The 19,624-nt window shown below is 39.0% G+C and overlaps 1 long non-coding RNA gene across 1 annotated transcript; it reads right to left on the bottom strand.

Annotated features, from left to right (window-relative positions):
- Window positions 1–12,465: 12,465 nt before the first annotated feature.
- On the bottom strand, window positions 12,466–19,410 carry LOC118707763. Its single transcript, XR_004984389.2, has 4 exons — window positions 19,295–19,410; window positions 19,033–19,038; window positions 14,555–14,563; window positions 12,466–12,475 (listed from the first exon to the last, which is right to left on the bottom strand). It is a non-coding gene; the product is annotated as an uncharacterized LOC118707763 (long non-coding RNA).
- Window positions 19,411–19,624: the final 214 nt, after the last annotated feature.

The raw sequence follows: 19,624 nt of genomic DNA, 5'->3' as shown, positions 1-19,624 counted from the left end.
GGAAAGATGATTAGAAGGATGTATATGAAAAATTAGCCATGATCGCTTTTGTAAAGGAAGACTACATGATGTTTTATTCTAACTTGTGCTTCACTATATTTTTGAATTGTTATCAATTATTTTTACCTTAAAATTAAAAATATTATATTTTAAACATATATTCTGTCTCATTGGCAAGTAGTTATTAAAATATACACAGTGATAAGAAAAGCATTGGCATAGGAGTCAAGAAACCCAATATTTAGTCCTTGTTCTGCCATTAATAAGCTCTGAGACATTGAGCTAATAGTTTAATTTTTCTAGGCATCAGTTTCATCATTCCTGAAATGGGGACATTGGACAACTTATTTACAAATGTTTATACTAAAATTCCTATTGTATAATATATACAGTATTAAGATGAGACACTTTAAACTAATGCTGATTTAATCCTTTTATAGATGCATGTTTGCACTTCATAACATCAAGGTGATTCCATGTGTGTCTGCTGATTCTTATGTAAATGTATTATCTTTAAACTGTATTGGTGTGCAATACAAAACAAGCCTTCACACAGATAAATTGTCTTTTCAAGTTTTATTGAAAGAAGCTACCTCGGTAACAAGAAATCAAATGCACCCACTTTATCTTAGGGGGTCAGAACAAGGTTCTCCATGTAATCATTATATCCGTTCTTTATGTATAAACTGGGAATATCCAAATATGAGTAACAAATACTTTTGCCCTTAAAGCACAGCCCTTTGAATTGTTCTTTTATCATTTCATATGAGCAGGTTTATTTATGTAATCAGACTCTGGTAAAGTCCTTGAGGGCACCAACATCACTAGTAATTTCCCACCCCATAGGATCATAATATTTACCATCTATTGAATATTTACTATCTGCTGGTACAGTACTGGGTGCTATATTTGTGGATTATATCTCCAGTTTTCATGACGCAAGGTGTATCAGTTAGCATTTGCTATGTAACGAACACTCCAAACTCGTTAGCCTAAAACAATACAATTTATTTATCTCATGATTCTGTAGGTTGGCAATTCAGGATAGACTCAGCCAAAAGTACATTCTTAAATGGGGTCACTTATGTGTCTGAAATCAACAGCTAAGTTGTCTAGGGTCTGATGGGTCTAAGACAGCCTTATTTGGGATAGATTTCTTCTGTTCTATGTGATCTCTGATCATTCAGCAGGCTAACTTGGGGTTATTTGCATCACAATTGCAAGGTTCTGAAAGTAACAAGAGATTGTGGCCTGATGTGTAAGCATTTTTCAATCTTCTGTCTGTAGTGTGCTTGTTTATGTTCCACTGACAAAGCAAGTCACATGGCCAACCCTAAAATCAGTGTTGGAAGGGACTACCTAAGGCATGGGTAAAGAAGCTGTTATTGTAACAGAAATTGTTTGACACTAGGTGCTTGATAAAGAGTGAACCAGAAAGGGCCATAGGACTAATCCTGTAGTGGTAGGGAGCAGGAAGAGGAGTAAACACTCACCAGGGTGGTCTTAACTAAGGAGTGCTGCTTTCTCTAGATTACTGTTTGTCCCAGTTTAGGCCTGTTGTTCTGGTAGTAATATTAAGACCATCCTCAAGACCATTCAGAAGTTTCCTAGTTTGTATGAATGATTACTCAGGTCCCCCTAGCTCTTCCACCTTGGATGGCTTCTGTGCAAACCTTTATAAAGAAGGATCTGAGAGCACTGATGTAATCCTCATTAGACTCTACCTGTTAACCACACTGATCAAGAAAAACTAATGTTGACAATTAGGGGAACACCTCTAGGAACCTCAGACCTGTAAGATGCAGTATAGTAAGATAACTCTCCTCCACAATTTCACAGACAAGAAAGCTCCTGAGTCCAGGGGTCATCTCTTGCCAACATTCTCACTGAGGGGAATTTCAGTTCAAAGTACTCACTTAAATGTGATCCCCGCCTCCTCTTCACACAGTAATGAAGGGTTGGCTTTAAAATCAGTGCAGAACTGTACAGAACCTCTCCTTTCTTTTTTAAAACGGGAGCACACAGTGTTCACTGTATGGCCTCCCACTCACTTCACTGAATTGACAAGGAAAACCGGCGTGCCAGAGCACAACAGGGAAAGTGACTGAAGCAGGGGTGAAGTCTTGAACAAGACTGTACTGGGAACTTTTCTGTCCTTCCTTTAGGTTCTTTGCCTACAAGTTATTGAAACTCAAGGCCAGAACTGGAAACTCTTGTCTGAGCGAGCCCCAGCCAAAGGCTTCCGCCTGCACCATGGAAGCCCTGATGAGTCAATCAAGAGAATGTTATCAGTGTAATGCTCGTAGGTTGTTGCTGAAAACCTTCATTAACAATTCAGGGATCCCCTCTCAGGACCTGGTGAAAACAAAGCCAAGAGTAGCAGGTTGTGTTCAAGGCACTGAGTTGGTATGGAAGGCAACGTCAATTCAGACAACTAGAAGAAAACTCACTTTAAATAAAACACAATTTTATACCACCTTTAATCCCACCTTGGCAAATGGGAACACTCCCTTCCACAATAAGGATAATTTTAGTTAATTTTATTTTTATTTATTTCGGAGAGAAAGGTAGAGGGAAAGAGATATAGAAACATCAATGATGGGAGAGAATCATTGATTGGCTGCCTCCTGCACACTCCCTACTGGGGACTGAGCCTGCAACAAGGCATGTGCCCTTCACTGGAATTAAATCTAGGACCCTTTGGTCCACAGGCCAACACTATACACTGAGTCAAACTGGTTATAAAAATAAGGCTGATTTTATTTCCCCCACTAAAAATAAGAACTGTTTCAGTGCCTGTGAATAACACAAATAAATCAATGAATGTAAGAGTTTTCTGCTTAGCCCTGGGTTTGAAGGAGATATGAAAGTTGCTCCTCAGTCTGCCCATCTCTCAAGAACTCTGCCAACATTCCTGTAGAAGACAGCTTCCAGGTTGTTCCCCAAAAAACTGGCTGATTTGGAGAGTGAGAGCTGGAGACATCAAACAGGATCCTCATCCAGTCCACTCAATTTATTAATGCAGAAAGAGATTCAGAAAATATTTGAGGCCCACCAAAGTAACATTATTTGCTAGTTCACTATTTTACTCCCTCTACCAGAGAGTGGTAGAGATGAGGGATAACTACCAGATCAATTGAATCAGAAAGTAATTACTAAGAATCTATAACATAGTCCTTGCTCATGTCAGAGAAGAGGAAAGGTCATGAGAAGACTGGTTTTTTGGACTTCTACCTCATTTCCAAGTCACAATGACATGACCTTCTTGCCTGTTCTACCCTCTTCTCCTATTCTATATCCTGGTAATTACCCTGTGACCTGGATCATCAAACCTCACCAGCCTCTGTCAGTCTTCCTGCCTCCATTATTATTCCATTAAGCCATCATCTGCACCACTTCCCAAGTGATCTCCCTGAAAACGTCATGGGCTCTATCCTGACCAAAACCCTTTACTAGACACTTAAATCCAAACCCCTGCCTGACTATGAATTTCTCCTGGAGGTAGATTTTGCCTACTTGTCCATTCTTACTTTTTAGGGTTGAGCCATAAATAGACCAATTGAGTTTCCTTACACATTGCTCCATTTCCTGTTCCCATGCCTTTGTTTTGCTGGTTCTTTGGTTGGAAATCTCTCTACTTTAATCTACTTGGTAGAACACTTACTTAACTTCACAGAGGGTGTCAGATCTCCTGTGTAGCCTTGTCTAGAAGCCAAAGTCAGGGAAACTCACAAGGCCAAACCTGGGATGGCAAGCAAACACGAGAAGAGAGTGGAGGCATATACTGGAAGAAAATGTGCAGTAGTCTTTTGTCTGTCTTTGAGTCACTTCCAGAGTAGGTTTGCAAATGCTCTCAGGCAACCAAGAAAGTTTTGACTAGTGAAATGCTCATTTAAATATGCATGGATCCTCTCTTATTCTCCTCTCTTTTTATAGCATTCATCACAGGCTACTCCAAACATTAGGTCTTAAAGAAGTGATTTGTGTGTGTGTGTGTGTGTGTGTGTGTGTGTGTGTGTGTGTGTATGCATGTGCTTGCACACAGAGTCCCATAGCTTGATGACCTAGTTTTATCAACTAGCAGAAAATCCCTTGAAATGCCCTGGTTTCAAAGAGCACCATATAATTATTTTCTATAAGACTTTATTTGACAGTGTTTATAATAAGATTCTCTGCACAACTGTGTTTTCTAGTCTCCTGGGTAGCTTCTTGGACAGAGAAGAGCAGAAAGGTAATTAAAGTATGTTCCTATGTAAGAGTTTTAAAAAAGGAATATTCCACTCATTAAGGTGAAGTTCTGGCCCCCAATTATCTTCAAAGAATGCTCAGTGACCAGTTCAGTTATTTCAAGAAATGTGATGCTTCTATATTATTAGCATATCTGAGCCATGTCAGTAATTACCTTTGCATTCAGTGGGCTTTGGGAAGGGAGAGACATACCTCTCTAGAAATGTGCAATTATAAAATAAAGCATCATATGTGTAAATTAAATGCAAATTGGATCTTATTATTAGTTCCAAAGATGATTTTTTCCCTGGTACTCTCATTTCATGGGAAAGCACATGGTGTAGCACATGGCATGCAGGCTGCCCAAATTCTCATCCTGGGAGGTATATGAGTAGAGATTTCTCTCTGAGGGGACAATGTAACAAAGTTGATTTGTTTTGTGTGCCCACAGAAGACTAGAACTAGAGGTACATACTGACTCTAGAGCTCACACCTCCCTAATTCTGAGGCTTGCTTCTTAGTGATTCTAACAGAAAGAGTACTTTAAATTGACTATTAGCTGATGTTCAAGCATTAAGAAACTTCAGATCATCACTTAAAACTGAGTAGAACCTGGTTTTAGGAAGGAAGTGACAATATGTGTCAAAGCCAACAAGATGAGAAAGGTCTCCTAAGAAGCAGACCCAGAGATAAAAATTCATGTCACATGTTTTATTAAAGAACTGATGCCAGAGAACCCAAGATGGGAGTGAAGGAAGTCTGAGGTTGAAGCAGGGGCTTCATACTTCTACACCATCAGTCAGAAGTATGGCTCAGGGTTACCTTGTAGGAGGCAAATTCCAAGTAATTCATAGCTCTCTGTGCCTGCTGGCTCTCTGCTCCACACAGGCACGGTGCCTCCAGGAGGCCCAGGGCATACTTTGAAGAGGGACAGTATAGGCCACTAAAAATTAAGGCAGGGGCTCTCAGAATTGGTAATGGAAGAATACTATACTTGCCATCAATACTATACTTGCCATCAATAATGGTTAATTTTATGTGTCAATTTCACTGGGCCATGTGGTGCCCAGATATTTGGTCAAAAATGATTCTGGGTGTTTCTGAGAGGGTGTTTATTTAATGAGATTAACATTTTTAAATTTGTAGATGATATAATGTTTAACTACAAATTATAAAAGAACTGAGAAGTTTTTGAAAATTAAGAATATTCAGTGAGGTGGCTAGTTTCACAAGTACATAATTAAAAACAACTTTCCTATATTAGAGAAATAACTATAAAGTATAATAAAAATCCATTTACAATAACAAAATTGTGTGTCTGGTTATCTATTTTCACGTAACAAACCATTCTAAAACTTAGTGGCTTGAAAATAAAACAGCATTTTTATTTTTATGAAGCTACAATTTAACTATGGCTAGATTTAAGGGGCGGGGAAATAAACTTCCACTTTTTTTTTTTTTTAAATCATAACCGGAGGTTATTTTTTTCATTGATTTCTAGAGAGAGTAGAAGGGAAAGGATGGGTTGGAGAGAGTGAAACATGACATAAGAGAAACATATTAATTGGTTGCCTCCTGCACATGCCCCTACTTGGGTTGGGGCACCTGCAGCTGAGGTACCTGCCCTTGACCAGGAATCAAACCCCCGAAACTTTGGTCCACAGGCTGGCACTCTAACCATTGAAAAAACCGGCCAGGGAGACTTCCACATCTTGATGGCAAGGCTGTGGAACTAGAGCTTTTGCTGTGTCCATTTATGGAAAATGGAACCTGCAATCCATCCTAGAGAATTTGCCACAGTCCAGGGTTCAGCTCTCAGGCTTACAGGCTGTAAAATCCATCTCTTTTTATTTGCCAGATGCATTTCTTTGAAGCTGTTGAATTTTAAGCTGTTTTTCAGGCAGACTCCATCTTCACCAGTAGGCAAAATTCAGTAGATAATGTTATACAAAGAAAAAAAAAAAAGCATGCATGTCAATGAGTCTGCTCTTTTGTGCCAGTATGTTGAAGCATTGTTCATAGGAAGCAAAGAGGACTAGGAGTCAGGGCCAACGTAAGTGACCCAGGAAAAAACAAATGGTGATTTTTATTTAAAAAGAAATTCAGCAGTGAGAGAATTAAAAGGGAGTGAAAGTGAGCAAGAAAGACAAATACAGCAATCAGGTAAACACCCAGAATAGGAAGAGTGTTGATGCAGAAAACAAATATTGGCTGAGTAGGAGAGAGAATTGAGGGCAGAGAGCAAACATTCCCAGGATAAAAGCTGCACAGAACCAAACCCATAAGAAGAAAGATTCCCTGAATTGGAGTTGAGGGACATGGACCTAGCCAGGAGCCAGGGAGCATCATGATAGAGAAGCTGTTTGACTCTGACCCCAACGGAGGAGCTGTTAGCATGGTCACAAGCTTACCAGAGAGCCCAAGAGTTCTTCGTGTCTGCGGAGGAAAGGGGGCTTGTTACATAAGCAGAAGGATCTCACCTGGCCCATTACCAAGGGAGAAATTGGCTCCCCACACACACACAAAAAAAAGCTCCAGGGAGGGAAAGTCCTTGCAGAGCACAAGGCTGTGGCCTTTGCGAATGGGATTGATGAAGAGATTGTAATCAAGTGTTCTTGCTGCAAACACTAATGTTAAGAACCTGGGTTATTTTTATGTTCGGTGTAATGGCAATTAAATCCCAAAGGAAAAACAACACCTGACTCAAAGGACAGCTTAGCTGAAGAAAACACACTGAAATGAAAATGGACTCAAGCTTTTCTCAAAACCCTTCCTTTTCAACTAATATAAAACTAGAGAATCAGAAGTCCATGCAGTGTACTGATCTGTTGGTTTGCTATTATAAAAGAAAGACAGCAGCAAAGGAGAAATGATGGATGGTCTATGTTTGCTCTAGTTGTGTGATTTGGGGCAGATCATTGAAGTCCTACAGAGATTTAGCTTTCTCTTTTGAGCAATGTGTAAGGAATATTTTATCTCTAACATCTTTTCTAGATCTAAAATGGTTGTGGACTGCAGAAATCATTTCACATTGATAATAGTACATACTTCAGAGGCCAACCAGAAAAATCTAGAGGTTTATGATAGATGGAAAATAAAGAAAGGAGGTCAGCAAAGAATGTACATAGCAAGTTAATGTGGGCTGTGTTCAAAGTCCACACTTCATGGAGTATCTTTCCTAACGTCTACTCTTCACTTTGCTTTTTGCTTTCTATTTCTGCTGGGACATGGATAGACTAAAAGAAATTACTCTACCCATGAAACCTTCTCATTTGTCAGTGGCCCAAAATCAATGTTTAGGATAGAAAATAAACCAGCCATGTAAGTACTTCTTTCTTTCCTTGAAGTCTTGGGGAGTTGAGTCAACAAGACGTTCATGGTTGAGTCACAGAGAGAATTCCCAGGGTTTGCTTTCATGTGCATACACAGAGTAGCTCTAAAGTGGCTTTCTCATAAGTAGGTCTGAAGAAAAGAATTCTTTTTTTGAAATGCAAGAGCCAGTTATTTACTACTTCTGTTCATGCTAAAATTTTTGTTTCTGATATTCAATGCAAAAGCAATTAAAGCACAATAAACTCAAATAAAGCTAGTTAAATAACCTGTAAAACCTTCAATATATAAAAGTATATTATTTTTTTAATACAATTCAGCCTTAAAAACAATCAGGGAAGCCCATTAGATATCATTTGGTTTATAAGATCCCTGTGGTTTTTCTCAAGTGAAACTGTAATCAAGCTTTGATGAATAACAAAACTTCCTCTTTAAAGAATGTTCTATCTGAATACATTAGGGTTTAAATTTGAAATTCTCCCACACATTTTTCAAATAAAAACTATGATTTTTAAAATATATTTTCAAAATAGTCTCTTAATTTCTTCTTTAGTGAACTGGAAAAAAAATACTAGTACAGTTTGGTGATTAAGTTCTCTGTATTAATTGGCATTGCAGATTCATCTGTTCATACTGCATAGACTTTGCCTGAGAATGACCATCCCCTCAGAACATAAAACCTCTGACATTACAGAGCATGGAAGTTACTCCCATTCTCACAAGAAACATTGGGAGAAGCTGAAATCCATGGATTTTCTTGGATCCATAAGAGAACTGAATTTGCAAAGAAAACTGGCCACCAAAAATCTGGAGAGAAAAGTAAATCCTGAGAGCCACAGCTGAGATCTGCTTACCTGGAACAGATGCCAGGAGCTATAAACTAGTTAAATGATCATTTTGATGAATTTTTAAAGGCTGAATGTGACTAGCATGAAAGAGACTCCTGTGAACTACTTTTTTACTGGGCCCTTATATTTTTGTAGGCCACAACTATAGCAATCCCACCAGTTTCTTGTTGTAAATATATTATAAATAATCCATTATGGCTCTAACTGAAGGGGACAAATGCATACTCTCCAAATGCCTGCTCTCCAGGGAGAAGCACTTAAAGGGAGCCATGTCTCAGAATTGTGGGAGAGGTGAATGTCTCTCATACCACTCCCCTCTAGCTGATTTCCTGTCTTGCTTAAGTAGGAGAAAGTCTGTAAGAAGAAACAGGTGTAAAGATCATAGATCAGAGACATAAGCCCACTATATGACAAAGATATAATTAGAAGATTGTGGAATGCTCCCTTCTCCTACACCTTACCGCCACACCAACTGAGCTCTAGTATAATAGTGAATTAATTACAGCTGGAAGAATTGCAAGATAGACTTTCTCCGAGGAAGCACAATTAAAGAAGCTCAACGTCAAAGGGCAAGATAAAAACAAACAAACAAACAAAAAAACTAGAGCAATTTGCCCTGGCTGATGTTTCTCAATGGTTAGAGCATTGGCCCATACACTGAAGGGTTGTCGGTTCCCAGCCCCAGTCAGGGTGAGTGTGGGAGGCAACCAATCAATACATCTTTCACATATTGATGTTTTTCTCTTTCTCTCTCATTCCCTCCCTCCATGCCATTCTCTCTCTCTCTCTCTAAAAAAAAAAAATCAATGGAAAATATACTCAGGCAAGGATTAAGAAAACAAAACAAAACAAAATGCTAGAAGAATTTGAAGTTGCTGGCCTCATAGCTATCTCTCTATATAAAAGCCTAAGTGACTGACCTACTGGTGGTCAGTGTGCTCCCACAGCCAACCTCCTGTCACTGGCCAACCTCCTGCAGTTCCTCCTCCTGGCCAGCTTGTCCTGATCAGCTCCAGTCCACCCTGATGGATCTCGGGCCAGGCCGAGGAACCCCACCCATGCACAAATTTGTGCACTGGGCCTCTAGTAAGTAAGATTGAACAAAGCCCAACTTCTAGTTAGAGTGACAAATCTTTACACTAGAGGCTTAGTTACCTTAGTTTCTATTACCCAATATAACATGTCCACCACTCAACATAAAAACTACTAGGCTTGACTGGCCAACATTTCTCAGTGGTTGAGCATCAACCTATGAATCAGGTCACAGCTCTATTCCTGGTCGAGGCACATGCCTGGGTTGCAGGCTTGATCCCCAGTGTGGGGTGTGCAGGAGGCAGCCAATCAATTATTCTCTGTCATCACTGATATTTCTATCTCTCTGTTTCTCTTCCTTCCTTTCTGAAATCAATAGAAAACAAACAAACAAACAAAAACTGCTAGGCTTGCCAAAAGATGAAAAAAGTATGATCTAAAAAGACAAAGTGCATCATAATCAGACTTGGATATAGATATAGAATTTGATGTTATCAGACAGGGAATTTAAAATAACTATGATTAATATGTAAAGGAGTTTTTGAAAAGCAAAGAAAATTATCAACAAAATGAAAATACAACCCACATCTGGTAAAGGGTTAATAAAAAAAAATTATAAGAAACAAACAATCCAATTAAAAAATGGCCAAAGAACCTGAATAGACACTTCTTCAAAGACATACACATGACCAATAGACATATGAAAAGATGCTCAACATCACTTGTCATCAGAGAAGTGCAAATTAAAAACCACAATAAGATATCAGTTCACACATGTCAGAATGGCTATCTTTAATAAATAAGCAAACAACAAGTGATGGTGAAGATGTGGAAAAAATGGAACCCTCGTGTACTGTTAGTGGGCATGCAGCCTGGTTCAGACACTGTGGAAAGCAATATTTTCAAAAAATAAAAAATGGGGCTGATTTATGACTCAGAAATTCCACTTCTGGCAATTTATCCAAATAAACCTGAAACTCTAATTCAAAAGAATATATGCACCCCTATGTTCATTGCAGTGTTATTTACAACTAGAGGCCTGGTGCACAAAATTCATGCTCAGGTTAGGGTGTTTGTATCTCAGCCCAGACTGCACCCTCTCCAATCTGGGACCTCTTGAGAAATGTCCAACTGCTTGTTTAGGCCTGATCCCACTTTCACAATCCAGGACTGCTGGCTCCCAACCTCTCACTTGCCTGTCTGCCTGATTGCCTCTAACCACTTCTGCCTGCCAGCCTGATCACCCCCTAACCACTCCCTTGCCAGCCTAATCAATGCCTAATTGCTCCCATGACAGCCCAATTGCCCTAACTGCCCTCCCTTGCCAGCCTGTTCGCCCCTAACTGCCCTCCCTGCTGGCCTGGTCACCTCTAACTGCCCTCCCTGCTGGCCTTATTGTCCCTAACTGCCTTCCCTTGCAGGCCTGGTCCCTTCCAACTGCCCTCCCCTGCTGGCCTGATCACCTACAACTGCCCTCCATCTTATGGCAACCATCTTATGTCCACATAGGGGTGGAAATCTTGTGTGTTGGAATGATGGTCAATTTGCATGTTACCTCTTTATTATATAGGATAGCCAAGATTTTGGAAGCAGCCCAAGTGTCCATCAATAGATGAGTGGATAAAAACAGCTATGGTACATTTACACAATGGAATACTATTTAGCCAATGAGAGGAGAAAATGTTACCCTTTGTGCCAACATGGATGGACCTAAGAGAACATAATGCCAAGTGAAATAAGCCAGCCAGAGAAAGACAAGCACCACATAATTTCACTAATACATGGTATTTAATAAACATACCCAACAAACAAGCAAAATAAAGACAGACCCAGAGATAGTAGGAAGTCAACTCTGATGTGTGTGTGTTGGGGAGGGGGAGATGATGTTGATGTGCATGTGTGATTGAGCAAGAAAGAAAAAAAAACGAAAAGAACCTTATGACTCAGACAACAGTGTGGTGATTGTGGTGAGGGGAAATGAAAGAGAGTATAGGGATTTTACAAATGGTGACGCAGAAAAATATGTAAAGAAATGTAGTGAAAAAATAGAGAAGAACTGATGCAAAAATAGATTGATAATATGAACAGAGAGGTGAAAAGTCTAAAAAATAATCCAAAGGAAAGCTGGAAGTAAAAATACTGTACACTTGACAAGGCTGAGAAAAGAATTAGTGAACCTGAAGATAAGTAAATACAGTCTTCCCAAACTGAAATGCAAAGAGAAAAAAGTGATAAAAACAGAACAGAATGTTCAAGAACTTTGAGGAAATTTCAAAAGATGTAACATATATTATTGAAATATTATAAGGAGAAGAAAAAAATGGTAGAACAGAATATTTGAAATAACAATAGCTGAGAGCTTTCCAAAATTAATGACACCAGTCCAAAATCTAAGAAGTTTAGAGATAATCAAAGAGAATAAATATGCAAAAAACACCTTGACACTTAAGTGTAGAAAATCAGTTATAAACATGTTAAAATGAATATGTCATTAATCTCTTAAAATAAGTTGTCTAAATAAGCCAACTTAAAGCGGCAAATTGTCAAACAAATATATGTAGTCTTCACAAATCCACATTAAATATAAGAACTCTGAAGGTTAAAATTAAAGGGTTGAGAAAATACATAGTGTGCTAACATTAATCAAAACAAAGCTGAAGTAGCTATTTTAATTTCAAACAAAATAGACTTCAGAACAAAAGAAATTGTCAGGGATAAAGAGTGGTACTACATAATGATAAATGGATAAATTCTCCCAAGAAGACATAAGAATTCTCAATGTGAATGTATCTAATAGGACATCAAAATACATAAAGTAAAAACCTGACATAACTGAAGGAGAAATAGACAAATCTATTATTGTATTTTAAGATATTCACATCCATGTCAATAATTGATAGATAAAGTAGGCAGGAAATCAATAAAGATTTAGTTTACTTGAATACTGCTATCAATCAACTTGATCTCATTGACATTTATAGAAAAATGTATCCAACACACACACACACACACACACACACACACACACACACACACAACTATGTGAGGTAATGCATATGTTTATTAAACTGATTGTGGTAATAATTTCACAAGGCATCTGTATATCAAATCATGGCATTGTACACTTTAAATGTATGCATTTTTTTAGTCAATTATATGTCAATAAAGCTAGAAAGAAAATAAAGATAGACCATAATTCTTCATTCCTTAACATGGATTATGCATAATGACTTTTGTCCAAAGACTAGAGTATGGAAAAGATAGAAAAAGAAGGATAATTTTACAGTGGAGAATCCTGACAAAGGTACTTCAAGCCAGATAATCAACATTAACATTAGTATTACCTCTGGTTTTTTTTCTTCAATATATATTAGCCTAATTTAATTATGAGAAAAACATCATAAAAATCTCGAGAGAGGTACATTTTACAAAATACCCCCACATTTTAAAGGTTATCAAACGCAAGGAAAGTCTAAGAAACTGTCACAGCCATGAGGAGCCAAAGAAGATATGAAGACTACATAGAATGTGATATCCAGGATGGAATCCTAGAATAAAATAAGGAAAACTAGATAAATCTAATTTATTTGAATAAAGTACAGAATTTAATTAATAAGTACCAATATTGTCTCATTAATTGTGACAAATGTACCATAATAATGTTATCCTGTCTAATAAAAAGGTAATATGCAAATTGACCATCACTCCAACACAAAAATTGGCTGCCTTCATGTGGTCAAAGATGGCTGTCCCTATGTGGATACAAGATGGCCCCCACAAGATGGCCAGCAGAGGAGGCAGTTGGGAGGGATCAGGCCTGCAAGGGAGAGAAGTTGGGGGTGAGCAAGCCTACAGAGAAGGGCAATTGGGGTGATCAGGCCTTCAGGGGAGGGCAGTTGGGGTGACCAGGCCTTCAGGGGAGGGCAGTTGGGGTGACCAGGCCTTCAGAGGAGAGCAGTTAGGGGTGGCCAGGATGGCAGGGGAGGGCAATTAGGGGTAATCAGATTGGCATGAGAGCAGTTAGGCATCAATCAGGCTGGCAGGGGAGTGGTTAGGGGGTGATCAGGCTGGCAGAGAGAAGAGGTTAGGGGCAATCAGGCAGGCAGGCAAGCAGATGGGAGCCAGCAGTCCTGGATTATGAGAAGGATGTCTGACTGCCCATTTAGGCCTGATTCTTTTGGACCTAAATGGTCAGTTGGATATCCCTGGAGGGGTCCCAAATTGGAGAGGGTGTAGGCTAGGTTGAGGGACACCGCCCCCCTCTGTGCACAAATTTCATGCTCTGGGCTTCTCGTGTTTCTCTAGTATAAAGAACACTGGATGTGAATTACACACAAACTTGATGCTATTTTTGCTATAATTTTGTACATCTGAAACTGTTTCATACTGTAATGGCAGATTCTTGTCCTTATACACTTGTCAAAACCCACAGAATGTACAACATAAGGAGTGAACCTAATGTAAACTCTAGATTTTAGTTAATAGTGCTCATCAATTCTAACAAAGGTGCTACACCAAATGCAAGATATTAATAATAGGGGAAATTGGTGAAGGATAAGAGTTTCATGAAACTCTGTATTTTTCACTTAATTTGTCTGTATAAATCTAAAACTATATCCCAATATCTATTAATTAAAAAACACAAACACAAAAAAAACCTGAAGAAAACCAATAAAATGTAAAAAGCCCCCAAAACTTGCAGCTAGGAGGATTTACTGCTGAAAATTGGAAATTGAAAATAATATTCCATTACATATGTAATTGTTATTATTATTCAACTATCAATTTATACTTAGATTGTTTCTATGTCTTGGCTAAGGTAAATATGCTGCTACAATAAACATGATGATGCATATATCTCCTTGAGTTAGTATTTTTATTTATTTTGGATAAATACCAGAAGTGGAATTGCTGAATCATAGTGTAGTTCCACTTTTAAATTTTTAGACATGAAAACAGAACCTAGAAAGGACTTTAAAAGCAATCAGAGGAAAGTTTCAAGTTGCTTGAAGTTTCTTTGCACTAAAACTAAGTTCAACCATGAGGTTCTGTGTGGCAAAAAAGATCATATCATGAGGACAGAAGAAAGTTACCTACATTCACCTGGGATGCTGTACAGGTTATTTCTACTCCACAAATCTGTTCACAAGTGAGGTGGTGTTCTGCTGATTCAGACCTTTGCAACACCACACAAAGGAGGTTACCCACATTTCCGTCCAAACACGTATCACCTGGATTTTAAGACCATTAACCTCTTCCAAATGATTGGTAATGGGAAGCCTCCATAGCTTTGTTAGCAGAGGCAAATATTTAACTTCATAAAAGAGTGATGTCCTGTTGATTTCAACTAAGAGACCATGAGTCACAGGGCCAGCTGGTGATGCCCCACAGGAAGTCAGGGTCTAACACGTTACAGCACTCTTAACACTTTTGGATAAAAAGGACAACTGCCTCCTTTATTTTCTTCTCATTAGGTGTCCTAATGGCTCATTCTAGCACCTATTTCTTTTTTTTCTTCTTATTTTATTTCATTAAGGTATAATTGACATATAACAGGGTAATAGATGTATTTATACAACATAATGATTCAATTTTTGTAAAATAATCATCGATATAAGTTTAGTTAATATCCATCACCACACAGTTACAATTTTCAATTTTTTCTACCCATGATAGTTGAATAATAAAGTTTCAAATATACAATACAGTATTATTAACTACTAGAGGCCCAGTGCACAAAATTCATGCACAAGGAGTTGGGGGATGGGGAGTCCCTCAGCCCAGCCTACACCCTTTCAAAATCCCTACTGGCTCCTAACTACTTGCCTGCCCACCTACCTGATCATCCCTAACTACTCTGCTTGTCTGCTGATTACCCCTAAACACTCTGCCTGCTTCCCTGATCACCCCTAACCACTTCTTCCTTGTCTCCCCACCAACCTCTCCCCGCCCCATGGCTTTATCCAGAATGATGTCCGAAAGTCATTTGGCTGTCCGGTCTAATTAGCATATTACACTTTTATTATTATAGATTCTCATCATGCTATACATTACATCCATAGGAATTAAATTTATTTTATAACTGAAAGTTTGTATCTTTTGATTACTTTCACCCATTTCACCCAAGTACCTGCCCCCCCCCCACATCTGACAACTACCAATCTGTTCTCTATGCCTGTGAATTTGTTTTTGTTTGTGTTATTAGATTGCACATATAAATGAGATCGTACTGTATTTGTCTTTCTGTCTGACTATTTCACTTAGCATTAATGCCTTCAAAGTTCACTCATGTTATTGTAAATGGCACAATTTCAGTCTTTTTTATGTCTGAATAATATTCCATTATATATGTAATGGAATATATATGTTATATATGATTATATATGTATATATGATTACATATTATTATATATAATATATGTGTATATATGTCTATATATGATTATTATTCATCCATCAGTGCATACTTAGGTTATCTCTATATCTTGGCTATTGTGAATAATGCTGCTGCAGTAAACATGATGGTGCATAATATCTTTTTTAGTTAGTGTTTTTATTTACTTTGGATAAATACCCAGAAGTGGATTTGCTGGATTTTTTAGGGGACCTCCAGATGGTTTTCCATAGTGTCCATAACAATTTTCAATCCCACTAACAATGCATAGTGATTTCTTTTCTTCACATCCTCTCTAATGTTCTCACTTGCATTTCTCTGATAATTAATGCTAGGTACCTTTTTCTATATACCAAACTACCCCACACTTAATGGTTAAAACAAACAGTTTATTTTGCTTAGGATTTTGAGTGTCAGGGACTCAGGAAAGGTTTAGCTGGGTGGTTCTCTGATTCATGTGGCATCACCTGGGACAGTCGGGGCTGGAAAATCTGCCTGAGATGTCTTTTTTACCCACATGTCAGGTGTCTTGAGGCACCTTGCCTCCTTTTTCCACATGGTGTCTCACCCTCCAGGGTCCCTTCATGTGACTCGGGCTTCTCACAGATAGTGGTCTCAGGGGAGTCACACTTCTTCTTCTCCCATAAATATGGCTTTCCTTGGGACAAGAATGCACTGCACCAGCACAGCCAAGGTTTGGCAGGCCTGGGCAGGGGCGAAGAAGGATGGAGAAATGATAGACAAAGGGGAAAAGCTGGGTCTAGTTGGATCTTCTGTGCCTGGCTGAGGCCACAGAACAGATCCAGACTGCAAAGCTGATGCTTTATTTATAGTCAGGGGTAAACAAGGTAATCTACAATGGTCTTGTAAGTTTCACTTGTTTTGGCAGCACTTGCTGCCCCTCCCACAGTCCCCTAGCTACCCAGGAAAGATGTAGGGAGCAGTTACAAGATCAAGCTTAATTATGCTAAGAGGGCTGTGCCCTCCAAGCTGGGACTTGTTTGCAACTTTGCCAGCAGATCAGTCTGAGGCTTAACCCTATAACCGCTTCCTACTCAAGTAGTCTTAGAGTGAGTGTCCCATGAGACAGTAAGTGGAAGCTACCCGTCTCTTATGAGACACCTTGTGTCACTTCTGTCATAGTCTATTAGAGCAGACTCAGAGCCTGTTCACATAGTGGGCGGGGACCTAGACCCCACCTCTTCCTGGAAGAAATGTCAGAGAAGGAATTACCATTAACCTGAAGCCTAACACCTGTACCCTAGGTAGCTGAAAAGATGGTCTAATCTGGCATATACCTTATAAACCAACATCAATAGCAGGAACCAAACTTCTAGGAAGATACAATTTTTCTTTAGGAACATCCTGTCAAGCAGTCAACAAAGTGTGAACAAAAATGAGTGACAGTGAAAATTAACTAGAAGGACGATGGGGAAAAATTATTGCTGTCCCATATGAGACCCCTATGCTGTTTTTGTTTTGTGTTTTGCTGTATCTATACCTCACTTAGTGGCAAGCAATTAAGATGCCTTCATAATAATAACTCTGCAGAGTAAGCTGCCTTGTCTTTAGATTTGTGACCGTGCCTATGTCAAAATGTGGAATGTTCTAGAAACTTTCACCCAACTCTAGAGGATTTCAGCAATGTGCATACCATTCCCTTCCTTTACACTTGAGAGAACTAAGGCCAGAGCAGTAAGTTGTGCTGCCCAGGGTCCCACAGTGATTTAGTGCATCACCCAGAACTACAGTCAGATAGCCAGTCAGTGCTCTGCTGTTATCTCAGGCACTGGGAGGAAAGACATGACCAGTTCTCATTGGAATGTGGAAGAGCTTCTCATCTTCACTCCTCAAAAGCTACCATTGATGTCTGAAATCCTTCCCATTGAACTCACTTGATATTACTCCTAGTAAAGAGCAATTACATTGATTGAATGACATTAAAGGTAATGGGGAAAATTTAAAACACAAAATTACTAAGGTTTGGTGTAGACCCGTTTCTTAGTCAAGTTTTCCATCCTTTGTGAAGAATATGAAAGATGCCCTAGCCGCTTTGGCTCAGTGGATAGAATGTTGACCTATAGACTGAAGGGTTCTGGGTTCTATTCTGGTCAAGGGCACATACCTCGGTTGCAGGTTCGATCCCCAGCGCTGGTTGGTCATGGGCAGGAGGCAACCAATCGATGTGGCTTTTTCACACTGACATTTCTCTCTCCGTATCTCTTCCCTTCCCTTCTACTCTCTCTAAAAATCAATGGGAAAATATCCTTGAGTGAGGATTAACAGAACAAAATGAAAGAGAATGTGAAAGAGGTTCAGATAACAGGGCATGTAAAAAGGAGGACATTTACTGAAGAACAGGACAAATTATTCTGTCCTTTCTTGGCTTTCTATGAGGCCATCCTTACAATGACATATCCCTTGAAGAAAGGAGCACTCATCACTTTGGTTTCAGCTCAGAGCCCTGGAAATGCAGGCGGGCCCAAAGATGTGAGTTAGAAAAATCAAGAGAGAAAAACAAGATTAGAAACTGTTAGTTGTCAAATAAAATTTAAAAGTAATTCAGGCCTCAATGCAGCATAACTTTATTGTATATGTTATGAAAAAAATGTGATTTTTTAATATGTGATTTTAAAAATTAGCAGAGTCTTGTCTGGGCTTTTTTATTTCTTATTTTTTTTAATTTTCTTGCCTGTACAGGAAAGCTGCAGGCCACAGATGTTCCTCAAAGAAAGATATCAGACCTGAAGCAACAGTGCTGGCAATCAAAGACATTATACCTTAGAGAATTCAAAATGCAAAAAATCGCCATCCATCAGCAGTAAATTCTCTCTGATTGCTGTGCTTAGCCTATTCCCTCCCAAACTGCCCAGTCTTAGAAATCGGGCATTGTCACAGGTGACCTAGTTTCCTGGGAGCCCAGTGCTGGCCTAGGCACACAGTTAAAGAAAGTCAGATGATACAGTTCACACAGCCATAAAATAAATGAGTTTCCACTTTCTCCCATCCCCCTTTTGTGAAGTATCAGCACAGCCTCATTAACAGGAGTTCTAGTTTGAGCTTTGCCAAGTTACTGGGTCATGGAGGTAACACATCCCTTGCCTCTGGGTGACTCAGTTATGAGCCCCATTTAGATGACCTTGCTTGCCTACTTGACTGCAATATAAAGACATCTGGGGACAAATATTCATAATGATGTACAGAAATCTCCTGGGTCAAAGGAATTGAGAACCATGGAACTAAAGGAAACTAGAAATATATTGACCCAAATATATTGACCCAAAATATATTGACCATGTTTAACATATACAATTTAACATAGATCTTCAATGTCCCAGCCAACCTCTGGATTCACAAAGATAAATAAAATACAGCCCAATGAATGCCCTTAAGGCATTTCTAATTTATTGGAAGAAAGACAAGTAAACAGATAATGCAGATTTCATTTTATACTAAAACTCACCTAAGAGGGCCCAACTGGTGTGGTTCGGTGGTTGAGCATCAACCTATGAACCAGGAGGTCATGGTTCAACTCCCGCCTGAGCACATGGCTCAGATTGTAGGCTCAGTTTCCAGTGTGGGGCACGCATGAGGCAGAAGATCAATTATTCTCTCTCATCATTGATGTTTCTGTCTCTCTCTCCCTCCCCCTTCCTCTCCGAAATTTGATGGAAATAAGTTAAAAAATAAAATGCACCTAAGAGGGATGGAACTGGGTGAGTGCAGTTAATCAGAGACTTCCTGCAGAGGTATCATTGGTTGATTTTAAAGAACAAGTGGGAATGAGCCAGGG

This window comes from Pipistrellus kuhlii, unplaced genomic scaffold (assembly GCF_014108245.1).
Source record: "Pipistrellus kuhlii isolate mPipKuh1 unplaced genomic scaffold, mPipKuh1.p scaffold_m20_p_6, whole genome shotgun sequence".
NCBI classification, from domain to species: domain Eukaryota; kingdom Metazoa; phylum Chordata; class Mammalia; order Chiroptera; family Vespertilionidae; genus Pipistrellus; species Pipistrellus kuhlii.
The sequence above is the reverse complement of the archived record's forward strand: the minus strand, read 5'-3'. Positions and strand labels throughout refer to the sequence as shown.